The 23,759-nt window shown below is 43.7% G+C and overlaps 1 protein-coding gene across 2 annotated transcripts in view; it reads right to left on the reverse strand.

Annotated features, from left to right (window-relative positions):
• Positions 1-23,759, reverse strand: part of TRPC6 (transient receptor potential cation channel subfamily C member 6) — a 163,266-nt gene that overhangs the window by 82,437 nt on the left and 57,070 nt on the right. The gene's annotated exons all lie outside the window — the stretch shown is intronic.

Consider the following 23,759-nt stretch of genomic DNA (forward strand, 5'->3'; position numbering starts at 1 on the left):
TTATTTAGGGCCTTATTTTGCAGTTTTTAAGAAGCCAAAAGTCCACATGAGAGTCAGAGTCACAGGATCTGATTATAATGCAAAAGTCTGACAAAAAATATGTATACATTATACTTGAGCAGCAAACAAAACAGTGCCACCCATATTCTAGCATCTGCCAGAAAGACTATGAAAGTGGCAAACCTTTGATCTTAGATTAACTTGCATTTAGTTTACTTACAGGCCTGGTCTACACTAGGACCTTAATCCGAAATAACCTCCCAAGTTCGAATTTAAAAGCAGTTCATCCACACTATGAAGCCCATTATTTTGGAATAAGGGGCCCTGGAACTTGAACCCTGTAGTCCTGCTTTTTATGAGGAATAACATTAGTTCTGAACTTGTAAGTCTGGAATAACATTAGTGTGGATGCTACAGTGCCACTAATTAAAACTAATTGGCCTCCAGGAGGCCTGCCACAGCTCCCCAGAGTGCTTTCTCAGGTTCTGAGTCCGAGGTAGTGCGACCACATTAATGGAGACTGCCTTGGACTACATTCAACACTTCCCCATAGTGTGGACATGGAAGTTTGAATTTCTTAAGTCGGGAGTTCAGCAGTTGAACTTAGTTAATTCAAAATAATCTTGCAGTATAAACAAAGCCATAGTGAAGACTAGGGACCTAAAACAGAAGCACTATTACATTTATACTATTAATAATTGCAATGTTCTCTCATAAAAAAATTCATGATCTGCTGAATGACCGTGAGTGGTGAAAATAACTTAACATTTCTTACAGGTACTGTCCTATTGCAATCCAAGTCCCCACCAGCTCTTTAAATAGCTCCCTGCTGGCTTTTGCCACAGCTCAGCCAGCTCTTGCTGGAGCTGTGCAGCAGGGTGCACCCGCTTACTTTCACCTCTGCTGATACCGCGGTGTCTAACAATATTAGAGCTCAAGCTGACTTGGTAGTGTGATAGAGTATACTACCAAATAGGAATTAAAATCTGATTGTCTCAGGCTACGTCTACACTTCAGCACTATATCGGGATACCTCTGGTATCCCAAAATAGCTATTCTGTGTCTTTTGAGCACACGTGTTATTTCAAAACACAATGGGCTTGTTATTCCGACATCCCTGTAAACCTCATTTCATGAGGAGTAAGGGACGTTTCAGAAAAGTGATTTATTTCAAAATAAGTGCTATGTAGACAGAACCAAATTTTGAAATAAGCTGTTTCAAAATTAACTCGAAATAAGCTACGCAATTATTTCCAGCTCCGGGTGCAGTTTAGACACACCTACACCAACAGATGAGGCTGCAGATCTGAATCCTTTCACATTGCTAGAGTTTGGGAGCTCTGCAGAAGGTCTGAGTTTAGCTCCCAAAAGGAGGAAATGCATCATTTCACTCGCCAACAAACCCTCTCTCTACCTTACTAAAAAAATGCTATTGACAGACTCTAGAGTAAAGCTCATAGATAGACAGGGTTACTGCAATGCAGCACCTTGAAGAAGGGGAAAAGTGAGTAACATGTTGGAACAGCAGAGCCTCAGGATTCCACAAAGTATTTGGAGAACCCAAAGACTGCTGGTGATGGAAAATGAGAATGACCAAGCCACCAAAAATATATGGACAAGTTTATCCTACTAATGATTAGATACTTGTCAGAATTGTTATTAAAGAAAGTGCTTCTGAAAACAGCATATATACACTAGTTTAGTGAGTACATTAGACTAAATAGAACATATCAACAGATTTATTCATTTTGGTACAGGTCTATGGAGAAGTCATGCTCTTTGTTCAGTAAGTACACTTATTTTTACATTAGTGTTCATGCTGGAATTTTTTTTTCTCATTCCATGTTGCAAATTATGACCATCAGAGCTTCTAAATATAATGTAAAAAGATATGTGAAAACCACACAATTACATATGATTAATTGATGTAACATCCAATCAAAAGAACACTCATGCCCCAAGCAACCAGATGAAACTTTAAATTTATTATTAATTCATTTTTGTGAACACAAGCTAGAATCATCATAATGGCATATTGCAAAGCATTGGTAAGATCACACCTGGAATAGTATGTGTGGTTGTGGGTGCCTTATTACAGGAGAGAGTTTAAAGAATCAGAAATGGTACAGGAGAGCACAGCTTGAGCTATATAGTCTCCAATGTTATGACTAGGAGACACAGATTAGGAAAATAGATTTAGGGTTTTCCATTGGAGTACTTTAAAAAAGCAGATAATTTGAGCACATGAATAGTACAATTGTTTTCATAGGGGCTACTTGTGTGTTTAAAGTTGGCATATTCTTAACTATTATGCTGAATCAAGGCCCAAGGTATTACCTGACTGAAATGTAATTGATAGATGACCTCCATTCAAGTGAGCTCCTTATGCTTTTGGTGAAAGTAAAACTAATGTAAAGCAATTTACAATTACATTACCATTTCAGCTTGTTCAGTTTAGTACATAGTAGCCTGGCACTTAAACTTGTTATGGAACTAAAATCTTCCAGATCTGGGTGTGTCAAATCCATATAACAATCTTAAGCATACTGTTTACATTAGAACCCTGAGCAACCAGATTTGTGTTAAAAAGCACATCTCTAGCTATCTCCCCAGTGGTCCCAACTTCTGGATATTAATGTTTCCACTGAAAAGCTGGGATAACTTTTTTGCCTGAGTTAACCTTCCTTTCAGTTGGTGTCAAGAGGGAAGAATCTAATTTAATAATGTGCTGTGCTAAAAGCACCCCATTTGGGCCAAGTTGTCCTCTTTCTTTAGGGGATCTCATATTCCCAATGCAGAGGCAATGCACATTTGGCACCAAACACTATTTAGAGTGTGAAATGATCCTGTGCATCCCCCCTTTACATGTGTCAGTCTCAAGAGCTTTTTAGCAAAATCTCTCAGCTAATAATCTCAAACTTGGATCCCAGATTCCCCTACCACTCTTTTTTCTTTCTATAACCTCATCTGAAATTATTTGTGATGATCTAAACATTGATCTAAATTGAATATTGTATTAAAGGAGTTCTACTAAAGTCGGTTAGGCCTGATGTTTGACCTACTTTCAAATATTTATAATCTGAGAAGGAAATGTCAGCCAGCCTTTAAGCATGTCAAAAATATACAAACACAAAAGGTCAAGTTATGACATCATCTTTATGAGTGTAAGGTAAAGAGAGATCTTTCATTAAGTACACTCTCAGAGAAAAGATTCATAAAGCCTGTGCTTCTTGAATGCAAAGAGACAGTATGTTTGTCTGTGTGCTGACAACAATACTGCAAGCCACAAAAGTGACATGCCTAGGCTCAGGATGAAACCATAGCACTCAGAGTACCTGAGCTAGTGCCAAGTCCTCAAGACTGCAGCATATCTTTTACATAAATCTACTAAGAGTACTAACTCAAGGCTCCTGCCCTACCAAGGCACAATATATCCCAGAACCATCCATCAGATCCACAGCCCATTATTATATAAAGGAGAAATTGACACTTGAGGCTATGTCTACATTAAGAGTTTTGCACAAGAGCCTACGCAAATGAAGCGTGGATTAGTATTTTCTCGTGTTTCATTTTCATACTCTCTTCCGATCCATTTTTGCGCTAGGGTGGATGTTTCCTTTTTGTGTACAAGTCCCTTTTTGCACAAGATTAGTACAGTATACCTCCTTTTTTGAGGCATAAGGATCTTGTGCAAAAAGGGGGTTTTGTGCAAAAAGTCCACACTGTTTGTTTTTGCGCAAGACCCCCAATGCAAAAACAGATCGGGAGAGAGTATGCAAATGAAGCACGAGAAAATGCTAATCCGTGCTTCATTTGCATTGGCTCTTGCAGCAAAACTCAGAGGGTAGACATAGCCTAAAACATAAATGGGTCTGGCACTGCTCCTGTGACTCTCAGACCCCAACTAGCTGTAGATATTTACAGAAATCTTTCAAATGAGTCAACATCATCTCATGATTGTATGTAAAGTGATGATACCCAAAATATGCAATTCCCCTAAATGTCTCATACAATAGTGTTTGCGCGGTACAAAAGCGTATTTTTCCACTCACATACTCAGGTGTATTGGACAGTGACTTTTAAATAAAAGAAAAAAATCTGACATCAAATACAAGATATTCCATCTCTGTGCTTGCTAAATTTATGGCTCTTTTCTTCTAATCAATTATTTTTGCGGGGGACCCTGCAAAGACTCCCTGTGCAGACTCACTTTTCTCATATCAGAGTTGTTCTTCAGATCTGATTTTGTAGCTACACCTCTAGGCTTTCCAATTTATTTTTCCTATTCCTGTGCTTCAGAGCTCACTGTGGCATTCTGTATCTCAAAGCAGCACCCAGGGATCCTCATACTCATTCTTCATATAATTATGATATATTTCATACAAAACATATCATATGAAAAGTCATGATCTACTGAAATCCATTGTTCTGTCAAAATACGTATATTGTTAATATGCATAAAGCTAAGAGATGTGGTTTTCCTGTCCTGCAAGGAACATTCTCTGGCCTAGGGTATTCAACACCTGCACCAGAAAGCAGATATTGCAGTTCAAACAAGAAGGATAAGTAAGTTAGGATACACAAGCTGGGTGGAGTTTTTCCTTGTATATTTACTTATTTCTTGAGCCAGAGTGAGTTAATGATTTATTAACTGTCTTTTTTGCATCTTGAGTTCTAATTCAGCTAAATACACATATACTTAAATCCCAGTGTCCACAGTGGGAGCTGTTGGCTGCTTAGCACTTTTGAAAATCAGGCTACTAATGTAGGTGCTTAGATGTAGGAGACAAAGTTTAGGCTCTCATTTAAAGTCTGGGCTCTTGTTTTCAAGTGTTAGTAGGGATGTTTGTAATATATGCAAGAAGACCTTTACCCAGCACAGTTGTCTGTTTAACATGTGATGAGCCAGAGTCCATTATTTCTTCACATTTCTGAAGAAATCTCCTTTCCCATACTGTAAAAAACATGCAGATTGGGTCCACACTGCCACATCCATATGTAACCACCACCAGGTGGATTTGAACCTGGGATTTCTGAAGCTTAGTGTAGCAGCCTCTACCCTTTGAGCTAAAAGCCAGCTGTCTCCCACCGGGGGTGGCCCGTGAGCCTACGCGAGCTAGGCAGCTGCCTAGGGCGCCACTGGCCCGGGCACCCGATGATGACGTCATGGGGTGCCCCGTGATGACGTCATGGCCATTGACGGCTGTTCAGGCAGGGGCGCCAATTGTGCCACCCCACCTAGGGCTCCAGCTGCTGCAGTCGGCCTCGGGCCACTCCTGTTCCCAACCCATGCTGTAGATGCCTCGTTCTTATCTGTTGCTGTGGTCCAAGTGCCCCTGCATGGGACAGTGAACCACATGAGATATTAACATATAAAACTCATATTTAACACAAAGGCAATTGCCTTGATTCAGTACCTGTCTGATCACCAGACTTCTACAGCCACAGAACAGAAAATGTAAGGTCTGATGCACAATTCTGACAGTTTAATCTGAGGTGATAAATTGCGGTTCAGCTACTCATTAGGCATGGACTGACGTAGCAGTGCGCATATTGCTCATGTCAGATCTGAGATTGCAATCCCCAAGATTTTTCTTAATGCCACTTTCTAAGTCATGGTGAGGATGGCATTAAAATCATGTTGACTTTAAAGGCATGCATTTTACTGCAATGAATCTGAAGTCCTGTCCAATCATACAAGATACAGCACATACAGGCTTGGTTGTATCTTACAAATATGTTGGTAAAAATAGAACTTTATTAAATTACTAATAAATCTGTAAACACAAACAAGATGGCCCTTATTATCTTACTACATATTAGAAATAAAATGATCCAGAAGCTTAAAAATAGCTCAGAAAATATTCCTTCGATTTTAAAAATATTATGCTATTTCTTAATATGTCTTAGCACTGGTTAGACAAAATAAGCACTTAAAATAAAATCTTGGATTTTGTACTAAAATTAATTCCCGATAAAACACAAATAACTTATAGGATCTACAAATGACATACTATCTCTGGAAACTTTTAATTTATTAAAGAAAATCTGTAAAATAGGAATCATGAGTCAAATTCTGTTCTCCATTTCTCAACGTAGAAAGCTCAGCTTAGAAGGATGGAGGGGCAAATGTGGCTTTCAGCTACAAAACGGATAAAATTAATATCTGTACAATTCTTGAGTATCAAAAAGGATTATCAACATATCCTTGTGTAGCCTATAAGGCTAACCAGATTGCTTACCTAATATATATAAATACATACATATCATAGAATACTAGAACTGGAAGGAACCTCAAGAGATCATCAAGTCCAGTCCCCTGCCCTCACAGCAGGACCAAGCACCATATAGATCAACCCTGACAGATGTCTGTCTAACCTGCTCTTAAATATCTCCAGTGATGGAGATGCCACAACCTCCTTAGACATATATATTTTTTAGTTTTAATTATATATTTATTATAATAGGTTGCAGAATGTTTATATTAAAGGGCAGTGTCTAGACTGGCAAGTTTTTCCGCAAAATCATCTGCTTTTGCGGAAAAACTTGCCAGCTGTCTACACTGACCGCTTGAATTTCCGCAAAAGCACTGACGATCTCATGTAAGATTGTCAGTGCTTTTCCGGAAATACTATGCTGCTCCCGTTCGGGCAAAAGTCTTTTTCCGAAAGACTTTTGCGCAAAAGGACCAGTGTAGACAGCAGAGATTTCTTTTCCGCAAAAAAGCCCCGATCGCGAAAATGGCGATCAGGGCTTTTTTGCGGAAAAGCGCGTCTAGATTGGCCATGGACGCTTTTCCGCAAAAAGTGCTTTTCTGTTAAAAGCATTTCCGGAAAATCATGCCAGTGTAGACGTAGCCAAGGAGTTTGGCTGTAACACAAGGGACCAACAGGCCGCATCCTGTATGTTGAGCTAAGGCATAGCTAGCAGACCTATGTCTGGGAACTTTCACCTACATAGCAAAGGCAATGTGCATACATTTGGGAACTTTCACAAAGGTAAATCAACCTTCAATGCCATAGATCTTTCAAAAACACCTTCAAACTTAACAGGTACACCACAACTTAAAAAACTTAAAATAACCAGTTAAGACAAAACCAAATAACTGAGTTGGACAGAAATAACAAATGTGATACATAACCACAAAAGGGCCATGGTAACAAATTGATGTATATGATACTAAGTTGAGATCAATTATATACTGACCTATAGGAAAAAGAACTGGACCATTACTAATGGGAAGAAATAGGAAAAAGGGAAATATCCCCTACTGAATATGCATCAAACATTATAACATCAGCGTAACATATTATTCCAATGACATCCCAGCCTAGGGGTGGGATAAGAAGGAGATGTAGTCTTTGGGAGGTTCCTGATGATTGCCTCTGGTGACAATGGGGAAAATGATGGTGAAGAGGAAGACAATGGATAACACTTCAGGTTGTTCTGGAAGGAATTGCTGTGAATATATGAAAATATAGATGTACATTACCTATCTATCAGACAACAATTGTAAGCTATATGAACCAGCAGTCTTTGACTTAGTAAAGGGGATCTTTTCTTAGTAAAGATCAGATACTTTTCTAAAAACTATTCTCTAGGAATTATTTTGAGAAATCCTATGGCCTATGTATCACAGAAAGTCAGACTAGATGATTTTTTATAGTCCCTTCTGGCCTTAGAATCTATGTTTCTATGAAACTGTGAACTCTCTTTCTCTCTCTCTCTCTCTCTGACACACACACACACAAACATGAGGGGCTGATGGATTTTCCAGGCCCTTGGGCAAGTTGCAGGGGGCTGGCTTCACATTCTCCAAACAGGGTAGGGCTTCAATCAGTAGAGGTGGGGCTGAGGCTCCTGCAGGCCTCTCATTTCCACAAATTATCCATGTCTCCCCAAAGTTGTTCCTAGATAGTACCATTTTCAACTGAAAGGTCACAGTGCAGGGATAGAGATATGCAGGGCCTAGGGCAACCTCCCCTGCATATCCCAAATCCACCTCATCTTTGCCCACCCCCACTGCATCCATTTCCCCAAGCCCCTCCTGTGCTCTGCCTTCATACTACCTCTCCTCACACAACATAAACCAGGGGATTAACAGGGATCAGAGGACCATGGTGGGGGTCAAAGTGGCCCCACCCCACCCCAATGCCTCCTTCTGGCCCACTGCACTCCCCTTCTTCATGGTGGCAGGAAATGGAGTGCCCTGGGGCCAGGACACTCTGCTTCCTGATGCTGAAGAGAAGCCATGCACAGTGGGCTGTCACTGTTTCCTCAGTGAGATGGTATGTTTGCTCTAGCCATCTCTATTGCTGTTTAGCATCCAACATACTGATGCAGATTGCCGGCGCTGCCACCACTGTGTCCTGTCATAGTCATTGGTTGGCTGTGGACTAAGCGTACATACAATTTTCAGTAGGCCATCACTCCTAACACAATGTTCCTCTTTATACTATCCCACCCTACCTGTGACCTCTGTGTCTCACTTCTAGAAAGGACATGCTGCAGCATAGGGAGAACAGTGTATTTAAAATTGTCTGGCACCCTGAAGTTACAGTCTCATAATGTGCTGCTTCCTTTAGTCATGCCTTCTTGTAGTTTAACCACACACTCAATTTTAAACAGTGTCTGGAGCAAGAGCTGCTGCTAAGTTGTGCTACTTGTCGTTCATTTTTCAGGGCAGCAAGTGCAAGAATGCCTATGGTTTGGAGCACCGAGGTCCAACTTTTACTACAAAGAGATGTGACTTACACTTTTTAATTCCCTTGCATGGTGGCCCATTACATACAATGGACTGGATACTTAGATATCTGAATCCAAGGGCAGTCAAGAAACCTTGATGTAACACCAGTACACCTTCTCGTCCATCTGTATTTTGGTGGCACAAAGGTTCAGTAAACAAGCCATAAGTGAGTGGCAGAGGATTCCACTTCACTGTTCTAGAGGCAGCATAGAAGGCTCTAGGATACCTTCTCTAGATCCTCCCTCAACCCACCTCCGATGTAAGAAACATACTGGAAACATAGCTCGGAGGGACCTGAAACCCAAAGGAACTCCTGGGAAAACCAGCAAGAGGACAATGCATCAGTGGACTTCAGACAGTCTTTGCCCCTTTTCTCTACATCTGTGAAAAGCAGGACTCCAGTGCAGCAGGGCCCAGAATGAACATGAAAGATAATTCTCCTATAGTGTTTTTTAACAAGAGGCACAAACTGCACATAATAGTGTAAACTAATAAAAATTCATTTTTGTGTAAGTATTTTGTTTTTATTTGTAACATAAACTTGGTTTTTGATAATGAAAATTACATTACTTATGTGACAGGACAGCAATGCAGACAGACTATATACTGGAGAAGGAACTACATTCTCCAAATAAAGCCATGGTCAGTCAGTTTCTGGTTTCTTTTCATAGAAGCATGGAATCTAATTAATACCACAATAATTTATATGAATAGTTAGCAGATGTCTGATTATGAAATCACTTTATCTGTAAGAAGGAAAATGGGCCAAAGAGGCTAATGTAACCAAGCAGCAGAAACTGCTCTGAGTTGAAAAATGTTTTTTTAGATTTTGATTGTTGCAGTTCTGGAGTGTTCAGATACAGGGTTTTGATTCAGATCGATATAGAATAAAGACTGATGTATGAAATTAAACACAACTCTTAACTACATAAACCTGGTTCTGTAAAATGAAGGTTAGGGAGATATGTCATTATTAGCTACGTAGCAGCATAGGCAGAGCCCAATGTACTCTGTGGAATAATATAACCAAATTCCAAAGGCACTAAGGATGGCATCTCCCAAATTCTGCAGCATCTACTACTAAATTCTGTGGCAACATGAGTTTACTCTGTCACTTATTAGGCCCCTCATTTCCATCAGCCCCAGGGCCTCCTCAGAAACACACATAGAACAATGAGCCACAACTTGGAAAAAAACTCACTGACAAAAAATTAAATTATTATTTTCAGAGTATGATTTTTGAGGAATGCTTTTCACTGTGCTTTCCAGGTGGCTGTATACTCTGAGCCTCATCTGTGCTGGTATTGTCCAAGTGGCCTAGCTGAAGTCCTCTTTCCCCTCACACAGACTAGGGAAAGCAACGGCTAATAAGAGCTTCAGCGGTTCGTTCTTCCTGGCTACCCAAAGCTCAGTTGCTGCACTGTTCTCCATGCTGCCCAACTCACTACCCTTCACTTCTTCTACACACTCCACAGCTGCCAGATAGACTCTGAAGTAGGCCCTCTGCTGCCTAGCTCTGTGGAACAATGTGGGAGCATGCACGATGTTGTCTCTTTTGCTTTTAGACAACAAACATAACAGAAAACAACCAGTCAGTCACAAGGGGGCCAAAATACCCAGTTTTATAAAGAATATACAGTATGCAAGGGCCAGCTACATATGTATGCCACAGCAGCAGATGTTGCATATGGGGCAATGAGTAATTAGCTATGCTTCTCTATTCAACGGGTGCACTAATTCTCTTCCACCACTCCTCCTCCTCCACTCTGCAGAAGTACTCTTTACTTCCTAGTAAGAAAGGGAACTCCTAACACTAGAGGGAGCAGGGGCTGTACAGCAAGTTACTCCATTCTCACAGGGCAGCAACTATTACTATCCTATAGGGCTAGGCCTTGCTTACCACTCCAGCATTGCGACATGGTACACAGGGATCACAGAACCATTTAGATCTGTCTCTCTGTCATGATTGAGAAGTAGTAAGGCCAAATTTGAGAGAATGGCCTTGAAACAATGTGCATGGATCAAAGCACCACATGATCCCGTGCTCCAGGTCACAATGCTCAGAGTGGGAGTGGGCCCAGTCCTGCAGGAGCCATTTCGGCCACATGAATGCAAGGTGGGCTCACACTCTAGCCCCATGTGAAAATTCATGATGTGCATATACATGTACCCAAGAGACCTCAGGGGAGGCAACACCCCCCACAGCTCTCTATTAGTTTTACCACTGTTGGAAGACAGCAAAGTCTGCTAAAGGGCTCGCAAACTACTGGATGTGTTACAACACAGATCCTATACACCACTTACTTTACACTGTCAGAGGTTAAGAGATATTAAAATATATCTAGGCTTGTCGAATTTGATTTTTCCCAGTGTCCATGATTTTTATTGGCTTTTATTTTTAAGAGTTTGTTCTGTTTTTATCTATTCTGATGTCTACAATTGAGGGGGGTAGGATTGGGGTTATAGTTAGGGCAGCGCTCAGAGTAGCCAGCAGGGTAGTCCCTGTGCAGCTGAGAGGCCCAAAACACCAGGGTACTACGTGTTGTGGAGACTGAAGTTATCCTGGCCTGATGGAACAGAAACCCTGGGCCAGTACTGTAAGGAGGAGGAAGAGCCACAATAGTGGTGGGGAGAGAGTGTCATCCAGCTTCTGAACAGTTCTTGCCAGGGGACAGTGCCCACACAGGATGCCCAACATGGCTATTGGGCTGGTGACACCGGATCCGTGCAGGCACAAGCTGGCAAGGCAGATCAGAGACCCCCGTGCTGGGATGATAATGAAGATGAGTCCCTAAGGGTATGTCTACACTACAAAGTTAGTTCGAACTAACTTTCATAGGCGCTACACTAGCGCTCCGTTAGTTCGAATTTAATTCAAACTAACGGAGTGCTTAGTTCGAACTAGGTAATCCTCATTCCACGAGGATTAAGCCTAGTTCGAACTAGCTAGTTCGAATTAAGGGCTGTGTAGCCCCTTAATTCGAACTAGTGGGAGGCTAGCCCTCCCCAGGTTTCCCTGGTGGCCACTCTGGCCAACACCAGGGAAAATCTATTGCCCCCCTCCCGGCCCCGGACCCCTTAAAGGTGCATGGGCTGGCGACGGTGCCCGTGCCAGGTGCAAGCCTGCCAGCACCCAGCCAGCAGACCCTGCACTTGGCACGGATCAAGCCACCCACCCGATGCCCCCCAGCCCTCCCCCTCTTCCCAGGACCAGGCTGGCGGCTCCCGGGAGTTTGCCCGGGACCGCAAGATGCGGGCACCTGCGTGAGCTAGTGCGGACATAGTGGACCTCGTCCACGATCTCCGCACTAGGCACAGGAAAGTGGCCGGCTTGGGCAGGATAGCTGCCAGCCTGGCCACCCAGGAGCAGGTGTGCAAGAGAATCAAGGGGGTCCACTGAGACCCCCAACCCTGAGCCCTGAGGGTATGTCTATTCTACCCCCCTAGTTCGAACTAGGGGGGTAATGTATGCATACCGAACTTGCTAATGAAGCCCGGGATTTGAATTTCCCGGGCTTCATTAGCATAAAGCCGGCTCCGCCATTTTTAAAAGCCGGCTTGTTCGAACCCCGTGCCGCGCGGCTACATGCGGCACGGGCTAGATAGTTCGAACTATGTAGTTATTCCGAACTATCTGTACGCCTCGTGGAATGAGATGTACAGATAGATCGGAATGGCTACATAGTTCGAACTATCTAGCCCGTGCCGCGTGTAGCCGCGCGGCACGGGGTTCGAACAAGCCGGCTTTTAAAAATGGCAGAGCCGGCTTTATGCTAATGAAGCCCGGGAAATTCAAATCCCGGGCTTCATTAGCAAGTTCGGTATGCATACATTACCCCCCTAGTTCGAACTAGGGGGGTAGTGTAGACATACCCTGAGCTTACAGTGGCCATCCTGGGTCAGACCAAAGGTCCATCTAGCCCAGTAGCCTGTCTGCCGACAGCGGCCAACCCTAAGGACCCTGGAGGGGATGGACCGAAGACAGTGACCAAAACATTTGTCTCGTGCCATCCCTCTCCAGCCTTCCACAAACCTTGGGCAGGGACACCACTCCTACCCCCTGGCTAAGACTACTCCATGGACCCAACCTCCATGACTTGATCTCACTTCCCTTTAAACTCTGTTCCAGTTCTAGTCTTCACAGCCTCCTGCAGCAAGGAGTTCCACAGGTTGACTCTTTGCTTTGTGAAGAACAACTTTCTGTTACTACTTTGAAGCCTGCTACCCATTCTTTCCTTTGGTGTCCTCTAGTCCTTCTTTATGGGAACTAATGAAGAACTTTTCTGTATGCACCCTTTCCACCCCACTCATGCTTTTAGAGACCTCTATCCTGTCCCCCCTCCGTCTCCTCTTTTCTAAGCTGAAAAGTCCCAGTCTCTTTAGCCTCTCTTCATATGGGACCTGTTCCGAACCCCTGATCATTTTAGTTGCCCTCCCCTCTCCCACCCTCTCTCTTCCCCTTTCCCACCTCCTTTTCCCAGTCTCCCCCAGTTTTGTTCAATAAAGACAGATTCCATTTTGGAAGACACGTTACCTTTATTTTGTACATCAAGAAGAGGGGCTAGGGAAGGGTAAGTGGAAGGAGGTGAGGGAGGAATGGGGCACGAGCCCCCGATGGAGAGGACTGGTCTGGCTCTGCGGGCTTCTGGGAGTGGAAGCTCTCCTGCAGCCCCCCAATTGCCCCCTCTCCCCAGATGGCAGCCTGCGGCAAGTGCAGCCGGGCTGATGGCCGAGTGCTGTGATGTGCTCAGTGTGGGCACTCAGGGCACTCCAAGCCAGGACTGCTTTGCAAACGGGGAACCCTAAGAACTGTCTGTCCGGGGTGGGGGTCAGGACCCTTTAAGCACAGCCTTCAGGTAGCCTGACACAGCATCTCCACAGTCTAAGTCCTCCTCGGATGCTCTGCCGGCACTGCTTCCGGCCATCCTTAAGCCTGGTTCAGGGTCCACTTAATGTGGACGCGCTAGTTCAAATTAGCAAAACGCTAATTCAAACTAGTTTTTAGTTCTAGATGCATTAGTTCGAATTAGCTTAGTTCGAATTAACTAAGTTAGTTCAAATTAACATTGTAGTGTAGACGTACCCTAAGAGGTCACCCTGCTGTTGAATGGTTCCTGCCTGGAAATGAAGCTATTCAGGAGCAGGGTGGCATCCTCTTCAGCCAGGCATCCTGACTGTTACTGATTTATGTCCTTGTTTCATTTATTTCATTGTATCCACTGAAACTGGCAATTGCTGTCATTTATTGATCAAAATAGGATCTTGCCACACCCTTTTAGTTATGTTCCGGGGATCAAAACCTTGTGATCTGACCATGTTATAATTGGCCAGTTGTCTTCTCCTGCTTGGATAGTCAACAGAGAGCCTGATAACTATTCTAACCTCTGCTCCTTTGAGCATATGTCAAAATTGGTATCACCACACGGAAACATAACTCTGGGTATGTCTACACTACAGTGCTATTTCAAATTAACTTAATTCGACATAGTTAATTTGAATTAAGCTAATTTGAAATAATGCATCTATACACAAATACTATTTTGAAATAGCACTTCCACACTGAGTGGACCCTGAATCGAAGTTAAGACTGGCCAGAACTAGTGCCGGCAGGGCCTCAGGTTAGGAATTAGTGTGTGAGGCTGGTGCCACAGCTGAGCTCTGGCCTTAAAGAGACCGTACTCCCACTCCGGACAGACAGTTCTCAGGGTTCCCCGCTTGCTTGTCTACCTCAATGAGGGACAGCAAAGCAGTCCTGTCTTGGAGTGCCCTGAGTGCCTGCACTCGGGACACCACAGCACTTGGCCACATGGATCCAGAGCTGCCCCTAGGCATCTCATGGGGTCGTTGCTGCAGGCTGCCATCCAGGGGGTCCATCAGGGGACTGTCAGGATCCCAGAGGCCCTGAGGGAGAGCATCCACCCCAAGAAGCTCTCAGAGCCTCCCCGGTCCTCTCCACTGGGGGCTCGTGCCCCATTCTTCCCTCACGTCCTTCCACTTACCCCTCCCTAACCTCCTTTCCTGATGTCAAATAAAAGACATGTATGTTCAAAAATAGAAACTGGGTTTATTGAACAAAATGGGGGGGGGGATGAACCTCTGGGAAGACTGGGAAAAGGAGGTGGTAGAGGGGAAGAGAGACATTGGAAGAGGGGAGGGGGAAACCTGGGAGGAAGGAGCTTGAAGGGGGAAGCAAGGGGAAGAAGGAGGAGGGGAAGCTCAGGGCTCAGGGTTGGGGGTCTCTCCAGACCAACCTGACTTTCATGCTAACCTGCTCCTGGGTTCGCATGTGGCTTTTGGTGGCCAGGCTAGCAGCTATGCTGCCATAGACGTCTGCATTCCTCCATCTAGTGCGGAGATCATGGATGTTGTGGGCATCCCCCCCAAATCTGAATAAGGTCCATGATCTCCACCCTGGAACAGGAAGGCTCCCGCCTTCTCCAGCCCGTCAGGCTCCTGGGAGCTGGCAGACTTCTCCTGGGGAGCGGTGGAGGGCTGGCTGCCAGTGGCTTGCTGGATCATGTTTTGGGGCCACTGGGTCAGGGGCCCCGTGCCCACTGCTGGCTCTGGCCTGGCAGGCTTGGAGCTGGCACAGTCACTGTGGCCAGGGTCTACCCCTTTAATGTCTCCGGGCTGGGGGAGAAGAGAGTAAGCTTTCCTGGTTGTGCCCAGAGTGGCCACCAGGGCTCCCTGGGAATGGCTGGAGGCCCCCTATTTCGAATTAAGTGTCAACACAGCACTTAATTCGAAATAGCTATTTCAAATTTGGCATTACTCCTCGTAGAATTTGAAATTCGAAATAAGGGCTCCACCATTTCTAATTTATTTCGAAATAGCAGTTTGCCTGTGTAGACGCTATTAAAGACATATTAAAGTTAATTCAAAATAACTACTGTTATTTTGAATTAACTTTGTAGTGTAGACATACTCATTGGCTACGTCTACACTGGCCCCTTTTCCGAAAGGGGCATGCTAATTTTACAGGTCGTAATAGGGAAATCCGCGGGGGATTTAAATATCCCCCGCGGCATTTAAATAAAAATGACCGCCGCTTTTTTCCGGCTTTTAGAAAAGCTGGAAAAGAGCGTCTACACTGGCCCCGATCCTCCGGAAAAAAGCCCTTTTCCGGAGGATCTCTTATTCCTTCAAAGTAGGAATAAGAGATCCTCCGGAAAAGGGCTTTTTTCCGGAGGATCGGAGCCAGTGTAGACGCTCTTTTCCGGCTTTTCTAAAAGCCGGAAAAAAGCGGCGGACATTTTTATTGAAATGCCGCGGGGGATATTTAAATCCCCCGCGGATTTCCCTATTACGACCTGTAAAATTAGCATGCCCCTTTCAGAAAAGGGGCCAGTGTAGACGTAGCCTCTGTGTTTGAGCTTAGGCTCAAGCCTAACTCCCTTAGTCTACACTACAAATTGTGCTAATGCAGAGCTCAGTCCCATGACATGGCAGGGTCTGAGCACAAGTAAGTCAGAACCGAAGGTTTGAGCACTAATACTTTGCATTGTAGATACAACCTTGACAGACTTGTGTCCCAGATATCTGCCAGAAGTATTCCACAATTCCATAGAACAACTTCCTTAGTCCTCTCTATTCCAACAATCTCCAATCCACTCTATTAAAATAGAAACCACCCACCCTACCTCCCCTGGTGAATGGCTGCAGCTCAGGTCAGAATTAACCCATTCTATTCTGATCACTGATTTGCAAGCACATAGTCAGAGGGTCTCTTTGGTTTGCAATGGAGAGTCTTTTCCAAAGCAAGCTGCTTCATGTTCACAGAAGCATAGTCAAACTTCGGTGAATCTCTGTGGCTTGTGGCTCTGCACCAGAAGCTATTGTCTGTGTCAGAGGCATCAGCAGCTATGGCTGTTATACAGAACAGCTTCTGCCAGTGTGACTCTCTGATGCCTGGGTACTACTCATTTCTAGCAGCTCCATTAGGATATCCCTCCTTTGCTGGGACAGAAAATGCTGCCAAAATATTCACCAGCAACCTCACAGTTAATCTGCCATTTACCTTACACAGGAATGAAAGCAAAGCAAAGCAAACTGATGAATTTCAAAGCAAGAGAAGTTAATAAAAAGGCACAACCTCCATGTTGCTGGCTTCAGTAGCTGAGAGTACACCGACCTAAATGACTGCTGGGCAGAGTGTGTTTGTGATGGATAGAAGGAGTGCTGGCCAGCACTCGGTGACTAAAGGGTTAAACTCAGGTAACTAAGGCTCTGTCTACATTGGTGCAATCTTGCCTGTCTACACTGGCTGCAAGTTCTTGCGCAAGAACACTGACGTTCTAATGTATGAAATCAGTGCTTCTTGCGCAAGAACTCTGATGATCCCGCTCAGGAATAAGCCCTCTTGCACAACTGTTCTTGTGCAAGAGGCCAGTGTAGACAGCAACATGAATTTCTTGCGCAAGAAAGTCCTATGGTTAAAATGGCCATCGGAGATTTCTTGCGCAAGAGAGCATCTACACTGGTATGGATGGTCTTGCGCAAAAGCACATGCCAGTGTAGATGTTCTCTTCTGGAAGAGTTTTTGCACAAGAATTCTTCCACAAAAGAGTTCCTGTGCAAGATCATGCCAGTGTACACGTAGCCTTAGGGTGTTGGCAGGGGACCAGAAGAACCAATGGGATACAGTGCTGAAATTTAAATCCTACTACCCTTTCTCTTTATGTGAGTACTAAGTTAGCAGCTGGAGGAATAAGATGAAATAATCAACTAAAATTATCATTCCTACAAGAAATATTGGCATGGGAACGGACTGGGCCTTCAGGTATGGATCAGTACAGATTGTGAATGGAGATAAAATGTATATTTAGTCACAATCAGGTTATTTTTCTTTATTTTGCTGTTTGGTAAAACTTCTCCGTGAAATCCATGTGCTTCCTTCTCCCCATGCACTATACCCCAAGCTGTGCCCAGATATATTTTATTCTCTGTGTTTTAATCTACTCTTTTCTTAATTGTTCTGTAACACCTGCCAACCAAGTATGCTTTATCAAGTATATCTTTTTGTTTTGTTAATAAAATCACCTTTTTTAAGGCAATGATTTTATTCTTATGCCCTGGAAGGTAACAAGAGGTCTTCGTGGGTGCCTGCCTAGACTGAAGAGCCAGCTATTTGAACTGCAGTTTGTTTCTTGTGGGGGTTTGTTTGTTTGTTTGTTTGTTTGTTTGTTTGTTTGTTTGTTTGTTTTTTCAAGCTCTCTTATGGCAAAAGAGCTTGGAGTACCCTTTAGGAAGAAATTCAAGAGGGACTAAACCACTTGATGGTGGCAGCTACCTCTCAAGCCCAGGAAATCTGTGACCTTATGGAGCTTTTAAGCAAAAGCCTGTAGAGGCAAGGCATTTTTAAGGTCTCTTGCAGGCACCCACCTTCTGCACTCGGAGTGGCAGAGTAGGAAACAGCCTACTGTGTCAGAGGCCTGCTCAAATTCTCCAACAGTGCATCTGTCCTAGGGCTACCGTGGCCACATTTTGGTATGGGGGGATGCTAAGGACTCTGGGATATGGTTACTTTGATTTGGGTGTGCACACTTTAGTGTGGAAACAAGAATCCAAAGTTCAAGCATGGGTTAGAAGAATCTTAACATAGGGTTAAAACCAATATTAGATGCCCAAGCCCAGGGCTCCCTAACACTGGTCAGCTGACTTGAGTCTGTCTACTCTTAACTTATCTTGCACTGTAGATAAACCCAGGAAGCTTTTGGCTGTAACAGATTGCCTGATTCCCCTCCCTGTCCTCTGACTGATGCTCCCTGTCTTTCTTTTGAGACTGAGAGAAGACAAATAATATACTGGACTTAATGAAATCCCCATTCAGACATTAACAGATGGCTGGGTTACACCAATCTTAGAAAATTTCCATCTATGGTTGTACTTTGTTTCGTGGGCTTCAGCCAGTTTTCTGTCCAATATCCTCTTTCTTCTTTTGTTCAATGACACTTTACAACAGCTGTTAATCTCTGATGTGGAAATGCTTTCAGAAAATCGAAGTGTACCACATCCAATGCATTTTTCTTATCTGACATGACATTTATACAGCATCTTAAAAGAACTTCAGGGGATTAACTAAGCATGAGTTATTGCTTTCAAATTTAAGTTGGCTATCAATAATTAAATTATTATTTTGGGGGGATTCTCCTACACTATCTATTATAGGAATTTCCAGGATTTGAGGTTAACACACAAACTATCAGACTGAAATATTTCCTCTTTTCAGAACTTCAGGACAAAACATGATCACTAATGGCAAGTATATACTACACAGCTTTTAGCAACATCATGGCTGTGTTGACACAGTGTGTTGCCAAAAAGCAGTGTAAACACTGTTTGTCCCCACTTTTGTCCACGAAAAAACTTCCACTCCTTAGAGCCACATTTGCTTTGTCCCCAGAAAAGCACTCCTGCCCAAAAAGCACTGTTCACAAAGCTTTTGTCACTGGAGCGTGGAAATTAAGCACCCACGTACAAGCTTTGTCACTCAATTGCTAGTGTAGACAAAGCTGAAAGGGGAGCAGAGAGAACCCATCTCTATGTCTTTCAAGTTTTGTCCTACCATACCAACACATTAGTACCAAAATAAGAGTCTCTACATAGCTTTTTGCATGGCTTAAATATGTTGGTTTAAATCAGGGGTGGGGAACCGAAGGCCCAGGGCCTGTATGCAGCTCCAGCTTGCTTAGATCTGGCTCCTGAAGCTCAGGGCTCCCCCCTCAGCACTGGGGAGACTGCACTGGTGTTCCAGCACCTCCATGAGGCTGGAGCACACAAAATCTATTAGCCTGAGACCCCCACAGCTCTGGTGTGCGAGGGAAATGTGGGGAGTATCTTCCTCCTTGGTTGAGGTCCATCTCAGTGAGGGTTTTGGGTTTTTTGCTTTTCACTGGTGTGCAGCCCCCGACTGATTTTTCTCTGGGTCAGTGGCTTCTGACCCAAAAAAGGTTCCCCACTCTCGGTTTAAGTTCTTACTTTTACTTGTACTTGGGCAACATTCCAGGCCACAGCTGGGAATAAACTGAACATGATTCATGATTCAAAATAATGTTGAAATCAGCTGGAAGGAACAAATTGCTTTTTAGTTCTGGTGTTTTGTGCAGTGCTAAATACCAGAGTGCAAAAGAGATTAGACAGATAATAACAGGCTGGCTTGGCAACCCATTAAACTGACTAGCTCATCTGGCATTAGCACAATTCTCCACCAACCCAGACTGTGCTTGTATTTGTTCTGTTCACTCCAAGCAAAGTGTATAAACATGGTCAGATTTACAGTGAAACATAGCATGCCCTGGCATGGTTCCCCCAATGACAGGGGACCCCAGGGTCAGAAAGTCCAGCACTGGGTCTGGCACCCTTCACGCAGGGGGCGGCCACTCTGTGGGGGGTGAGGCAGTCACTCTGCAGTGGGACAGGGCAGGAGAGCAGACAGACTCTCCTGCGGGCTGCAGCCTCAGGAGTGATGGCAGGAGGCAGCAAGCAGTGTGAACAGTCTGGAAGGCTTCAGGGAAGTACGGGGCAGCCCTATAGCTGGATGGAGAAAAGCAGCACTTTGAAGCAGGAAAGTGTTGCTTCTCTCTGTCTGCAAGCTGTGCAGCTACCCAGTGTTCCTCTGAAGCCTTCCAGCCTGTGTTTGTGCTGCTGGCCACCACCTGGTGAGTGGCAGCTGCCTGCAGCGGGGCAGGGAGGCATCCAGGGGAATGTAGAGCCTGGAAGCTGCACAGCCGGCAGGAAAAAGCCGCACTTTGAAGCAGGAAAGTGTCCCTTCTCTCCAGCAGTTGGCTGTGTGGCTGCGCTACCCCCTCCCAAATCTTCCAGCCCCTGTAATGTTGCGCTGCTGTTGGCTGCCACTTAGTTAGTGCTGCTTCCCACGGGCAGCAGGGGAGGCGCTCAGGCGGCTGATGGAACTGTGCCTCCCTCCCTCACATTCAGGTGAAACACATGTAGGCCTCTGGCCACTTCTCTAGGCCAGCCAGTGCAGGACCACTGGGGCACCTGAAGCTGTTCTCTGTAGCCATGGAGATCTTCGTATCTCCTCTGTCAGTCTTCTTCTCCAGCCTCACCATGGCGTCTGTGATCCTACGCTGGGCCCCCAGCTTTGTCCCTTCGACCTGAGACCCCACCCTTCTGGGGGCCCAGAACCACCCACTCACCTTGCCTGGGGGCCTGGTTATTCTGTCAGCAGCTCTGCCTGAACCCTTAGTTCCTGTGCCTGTGTTCCGCACCCAGGTCTGGACCTTTCTTAGGAGAGGCAAGAACTAGCTTTCAGCACCCCACTATTAAAAATGTTCCAGTGCCACTGGTGTTAAACCTAACTGGAGAATGGGTGGTCTAGACCATGGCCCACCCAGGTCCACCCTTAGCTACAACCCTGCTCTTTCAGACATTTTTAATCTGGCTAAAAATCAAGGCCAGTTTTTAAGCAATACTGAATCAATACCATGAATTTGGCAGTCAAAAACACCAAAAAATGAAGGTGAATCACAAAGATGAAGCTAAGTAAAAAGACAGTTTGTCATCTTATTTTAAAAATCTTGAAATGTTGAATAGAGGACATTCATCAAAAAGTATGAGCGAGGAAACTTCTCAATTATCTGATCACTTGCCGAGTTGTGGGGATATCATGATGACTATAAAAGTTGAACAAGTGGACTCTGAAGTGCCAATGGAACTACAAAATATTGTTAATTTTGTCAAAGAAAGGGAATAATCCTACCTGAAGACACTGCATTATGGTCAAAATCTATTTCATTGGATATGATAGAATATTTCTTAGTAAATAAACCAAAAACCATAGGTAATATGGAAAATTTGAGAAAAAAAAGTACGGGGTTGGAGGATGAAAGTAATTTAGAGGTCTTCTTGAGTCCCATTTTCTGAAGATGAAGAGAATTAGGACCACAGAAATTGGTTGATCTTTTTTTTCCCCCAGAAACCACCAAGGCAGTCTACTGTTACATTTGGAAATTATTCTCTAACCATAGTAAAGGCAAACATTTGTTGACAGACACTCTAATTCTAGAAATGTTGCAAGAGATACTGCTGATCATGAAACTTCCAAAGCTCATATTAATGCTATGTGTAATTGATTCCATAATAATTGATTCCACACCAAATGTCAGTCATGTAGACCAGTTAGCATTAATTTTGAGATATGTGACAGGCAATGGTGAACTTGTAGAGTGATCTCTTTGTTTTGTCCCACTAACATGCCATACTTCTGAATGTCTAAAGACAGCGGTTTATGGAAATAATTGCAAATGTAGGTTTGGACATCAAAAATTGTTGTGGGCAGAGCTTTGATAATGCTGCAAATATGTCCAGAAAATATTCATATTCAGGTCTACAGGCAAGACTGAACAATGCAAATCCTTCTACTTTATTCATACTAGGTTTCAGACATTCCTTAAATTTAATCTGCAATGGTGCAGCCACACCTTGTGAGGGAGTTACACATTTTTTTGACTTTGTTCAAAACGTATATGCTTTTTTTTTCAGTTTCCACTCATCAGTGGAGTATGCTACAATAACACTTGGAGCAGACAAATGTAAAACATTTGACAGTCAAAAGAATTTGTGACATCAGGTGGTCTGCTCATGCAGCTGATGTTTTGGCTTTGAAAATGAGCTATGTTGCTATGTAGAGAACCTTATTAGACATAACCACATAAAATTCTGAAAAACCATGTGCAAAAACTGAATCAAAATCCTTAGCAGAAAAGTTTGAAAAGTACGATATTGCTGTTTTTGCTATTTTGTGGAACTGTTTACTTCAAAGAATTAATGCCACCAGCAAATCGCTGCAAAATTTGATGATACTAGAGACATTGAAATCAATTTAAAAGGAAAAGAGAAGATCATCGCTAAGATCATCAATGTTATTTGTGACACAATAATAGAGCAATTGCAGAGTAGAGATGAATCTCTAAAGAAAACTGCTGATTTATTCTGCCTGTTTTCTTAAGAAGTATATGAAGATGCTAAAAGCCACTACAGTAAAAAATTAAGTGAATTCTACCGAAAGCACATAGACACAAATCTTTTTGAAGATGAAATGAAACATTTCATTCATTTTATCAAAAATGGTGAGGTCTGCGCTTCAAGATCACCAGTTGATTTGTATAGACTTGGACATGACAATTTGCAGGTAACATTTCCAAATGTAAAAACCATTTTGAAAATATTTTTAACAAATGTGACAAATGCTTCTGGTGAATGTTCTTTTTCTGTGTTAAAGCAAGTTAAAAATTATTTGAGAAATATGATGAATCAGGAACATTTGACAAGTTCAGCAATATTAACAGTTGGAAGTGCCTCTTTACAAAATATTACTTATGATGACTTAATTGATGATTTTGAGTATTCCAGCTACCATATAGCAAGTAAACTGGGAACAGTTTGCTAGTACGATACACCAAGTTCGATTGATGGCCACAAAACTTGGGCTTTGAGAGACTAAGGGAAGCAGGTGGGAAGGATCTGAGCACACCAGGCTGCAAATAGCCCATGGTTTAATACAAAGAACAACACAAGTGCCCCCAAATGATCTCAGCTGTGGCAGTGTACATAGATAATTGATTATATTGGCTCAAGGGGACTTAGCTCCACCAATGTTCTGGAAAGCAGGCCTAGACCCACTAGTGTTTCAGCCAGCGGCACAACCTGAATTTTGCCAGGATGGGTGCTCATGTTACTTGCCCAGTCACCACAAATTTGAGTAGCATTACAAACAGGTGCACATGCTGGAAAAGCAGCTGGGCCAAATTTGAGTGTTGTGTGACCTAGCACGTGGGATCACAATGCCTTTCAAATTTGGCCCAACTATCCCTCCATCATTCTATGAGTGCCCATGAGGGAGAGAGAGTTTCACTCCCCAGCCTATGGGGCACTATCAAGCAAGTTACAAATCCAGCCACTATGGGTACGTCTAGACTACATGCTTCTGCCGACAGAGGCATGTAGATTAGACTACCCGGCATAGGAAAATGAAGCGGCGATTTAAATAATTGCC

The sequence above is a fragment of the Pelodiscus sinensis genome, chromosome 1, assembly GCF_049634645.1.
Source record: "Pelodiscus sinensis isolate JC-2024 chromosome 1, ASM4963464v1, whole genome shotgun sequence".
NCBI lineage: Eukaryota > Metazoa > Chordata > Testudines > Trionychidae > Pelodiscus > Pelodiscus sinensis.